Source organism: Salvelinus sp. IW2-2015, unplaced genomic scaffold (genome assembly GCF_002910315.2).
Source record: "Salvelinus sp. IW2-2015 unplaced genomic scaffold, ASM291031v2 Un_scaffold2846, whole genome shotgun sequence".
NCBI classification, from domain to species: domain Eukaryota; kingdom Metazoa; phylum Chordata; class Actinopteri; order Salmoniformes; family Salmonidae; genus Salvelinus; species Salvelinus sp. IW2-2015.
Window position 1 is genome coordinate 7,656 of NW_019944146.1, and position 4,348 is coordinate 12,003.

Here is a 4,348-nt window from a genome sequence, read left to right on the forward strand (position 1 = left end):
ATGGAGTTGGTCCCCCTTTTGCTACTATAATAGCCTCCACTTTAATGGGATATCTTTCCACTAGATGTTGGAAAATTGCTGTGGGGAATTGCTTCCATTCAGCCACAAGAGCATTAGTGAGGTAGGACAATGATGTTGGGCGATTAGGCCTGGCTCGCAGTCGGCGTTCCAATTCATTCCAAAGGTGTTCAATGAGGTTGAGGTCAGGGCTCTGTGCAGGCCAGTTAAGTTCCTCCACACCAATCTCGACAAACCACTTTGGTACGGACCTCGCTTTGTGCACGGGCGCATTGTCATGCTGAAACAGGAAAGGGCCTTCCCCAAACTATTGCCACAAAGTTGAAGCACAGATTAGTCTAGATTGTCATTGTATCCTGTAGCGTTAAGATTTCCTTTCACAGGAACTGAGGGGCCTAGCCTGAACCATGAAAAACAGCCCCACACCATTATTCCTACTCTACCTAACTTTACAGTTGGCACTATGATGCATAGGGGCAGGGAGTGTTCTCCTGCATCCGCAAAACCCAGATTCGTCCGTCTGACTGCCAGATGGTGAAGCGTGATTCATCACTCCAGAGAACACGTTTCCACTGTTCCAGAGTCCAATGGTGGCGAGCTTTACACCACTGCAGCTGATGCTTGGCATTGCGCATGGTGATCTTAGGCTTGTGTGCGACTGCTCATCCGTAGAAACCCATTTCATGAAGTTCCCGACTAGCAGTTCTTGTGCTGACTTTACTTTTGGGAGCTTGTGTGGCCTACCACTTCACGGCCGAGCAGTTGTTGCTCCTAGACRTTTCCACTTCACAATAACAGCACTTACAGTTGACCAGGGCAGAAATTTTAAAGAACTGACTTGTTGGAAAGGTGGCATCCTATAACGGTTCTACCGTGAAAGTGACAGTTCATCAGTACCGGCCATTCTACTGCCAATGTCTGTCTTTGGAGATTGCATGACTGTGCTCGAATTTATAYACCCGTCAGCAAGGGGTGTGGCTGTAATAGCAGAATCCACTTATTTTAAGGTGTGTCCACATACTTTTGGCTGTGTAGTGTAGTATTCTGTCATCTGAGTGACAGAAGTAACAAATCAAAGACAATACATGTCAATAGATTTACAACACAACAATTCAATACACAATACAYTTGCTGTAGCTGCAGATAATAATCATAACACCATATCATTGTTTAAAAACCTGTTGCAGTTATACACAGTTAAACCAATATTAAATCAAATATATTTGTTGAGATATTATAGAATATATATAAATCCTTTATGTGTGTTGTATCTGTGGGTGTGCTTGCGTGTGTGCGCACATGTGTTGAATAATCTATATTCCCAGGTTATCCTGCTCCTCCTCTGATGGTGTCCTCCATTCCCTCAAGACCTGTAACATATCACCACACAAAGTTATTTATCCTCCTATCTCCTCAAGGACCTGTAACATATCACCACACAAAGTATGTATCCCTCCATCTCCCTCAAGGACCTGTAACATATCACCACACAACAGTTAGTACCCTCATCTCCCTCAAGGACCTGTAACATATCACCACACAAAAGTTATTTATCCCTCCATCTCCTCAAGGACCTGTAACATATTGTAACGGTTTGACTTAGGTTATTTATAGGGTGCCAGGTAGGTTGTGCCTACCAGAGAAAGCATGGGTTTCTCCTTTAGTTTGGGAGGAATGAGTCCCATCTGGTCCGTCAAGTCCACCATACAAAGGACTTATGTAAAAGTCAAGATGGAAATATACTTTTCATAAACCCCTTAAAAACATTGGAAAGAACTTCAAAACAAGTGTATTCTTTTTGCGTGGTTGTATTAACGTAAATGATCACACACACAACAATATAACAAATCAATGCACTTATGTTCATTTAGAAATGTCCTGTACCTCGGGCATAAAAAGAGTCCAGCCCGGTAAATAAGTTCAGTGACTCAAGTGACCTTAGTCACCGCAACGTTTGTCCTTAGCGTAAATCCAGTATATTCATACACTCAAAATACCACTTATTTTGGCAACACAATAGAAAGCGTATCAAAGACTAATCAAAGAATAATATGTCTGAACAACTAGATAAATCACAGTATACATCATCCCAAACCAAATGAAATACCGTGTACAAAAACTTGTAGGCAGTCGGTCAGTCAGAAAATCGCCAACAGATCTCCGCGGAGAAAGGCCACGAAAACCAACGGAGAGTTGTAGTCCACAGACGGGCAGAGTGGATCCAATCCTGGTAAACTCACTTTAAGGCTACAAAACACACCGTAAGGCAACAAAACAAACGTAATAGCGAAGCTTCATGAACTGAAGGTAGTACACATCCTCATTCATGTCTCAAACACAACTTCACCTTTGCGCAGCTGATGCTGGCTATTTAATAGGGAATTAAAGGGAAGCGCCTATTAGAAGGAGAAGCACTGAGACGGTTCAGAAATATTCAGGCCGTCCAATATCACCACACAAAGTTATTTATCCCTCCATCTCCCTCAAGGACTGTAACATATCACCACACAATGTTATTTATCCCTCCATCTCCCTCAAGGACCTGTAACATATCACCACACAAAGTTATTTATCCCTCCATCTCCCTCAAGGACTGTAACATATCACCACAACAAGTATGTATCCCTCCATCTCCCTCAAGGACCTGTAACATATCACCACACAAAGTTATTTATCCCTCCATCTCCCTCAAGGACCTGTAACATATCACCACACAAAGTTATTTATCCCTCCATCTCCCTCAAGGACCTGTAACATATCACCACACAAAGTTATTTATCCCCCATCTCCCTCAAGGACCTGTAACATATCACCACACTAGTTATGTATCCCCCATCTCCCTCAAGACCTGTAACATACACCACACAAAGTTATTTATTCCTCCATCTCCCTCAAGGACCTGTAACATATCACCACACAGTTATTTATCCCTCCATCTCCCTCAAGGACCCTGTAACATATCACCACACAAAGTTATTTATCCCTCCATCTCCCTCAAGGACCTGTAACATATCACCACACAAAGTTATTTATCCCTCCATCTCCCTGAAGGAACTGTAACATATCACCACACAAAGTTATGTATCCCTCCATCTCCCTCAAGGACCTGCATGAAGTAAAACAATCCCCTAAGAATAAAACGGAGATATACTTCAAATAGATACATTAGAATATGATATCAGAACATTAGTTCCATATTTATATCATTTTAGTATCATTAACAAAATGGCTATTATTCTTACCGGGGCATGACCGTGGCTTCAATCGAGAATAGACTGAATCTGCCTCTGGTGGGGTTGCTGTTTCTGTAGGAGGATAAACATCAACATAATATAATAGTTATATCCAGAATCATAAACAAAATAATATCCARACTAATACCCAGACTAAAACACAGAATAACATCCAGAATAATATACATTTATTCAATATGTGGTCAGAGGTGTGAAGTTCTGATAAGGGGAATATGGAGGGAGGGATGTTCAGTCTTACCTCTCTTCTTCTTGGCTTTGTTCTTCTTTTGGAGGTCAACCTCAGCATAGGTCACATCAACAGGTCCAGCTGCTGCTGACAATGGACATTTACAGTCAACAAATTAAGGAATTAGCTTAATGCATATTCTGCTTTCCAATTGGCCGGCCTGTATCTTCAGACAATTTAGTTGCAAAATAATATTTGCTTTGAGGATGCAAATCCAAACGTATGTTAACATCAACACTATAATCGAAAATTCATCACATGGATGATAAAAACGTAACATGTGATCAGAAACGTTTTCTCACCAGTTTGTTAGGACATACTTAGATATACTCTAATATGAGAGATATAGTGTAGTTTCATACCCGTTTAATAGATTTGCTGATTTAGTCTTACCGTGGTCAGTGTATGGATTCACTAGAGAATAGATTGAATCTGTCTCTGGTGGGGTTGGTGTTTCTGTAGGAGAATAAGCATCAGAATAGTACACAGTAATATACGGAAATATATAGAATAATATAGAGTTATATACAGGACAATATACCGTTAAATACAGAAAAATATCTAGAATAATGAACAGAATAATAAACAGTTATATACAAAATAACATCCAGAAAAATATCCAGGTATATACAGAATAATATACAGCTATTCAACACGGGGTCAAAGAGGTGTGAGGATTTAACCTTCTATTACAGTGTAGAGAAACTTGCAAGACTTTCCGGATGGTTGTACGAGGTTAGTGACGATTATGATGGTTGGAATATGGAAGAAGGGATGTCCAGTCTTACCTCTCTTCTTCTTGGCTTTGACCCTCTTTTGGAGGTCAACCTCAGCATAGGTCACATCAACA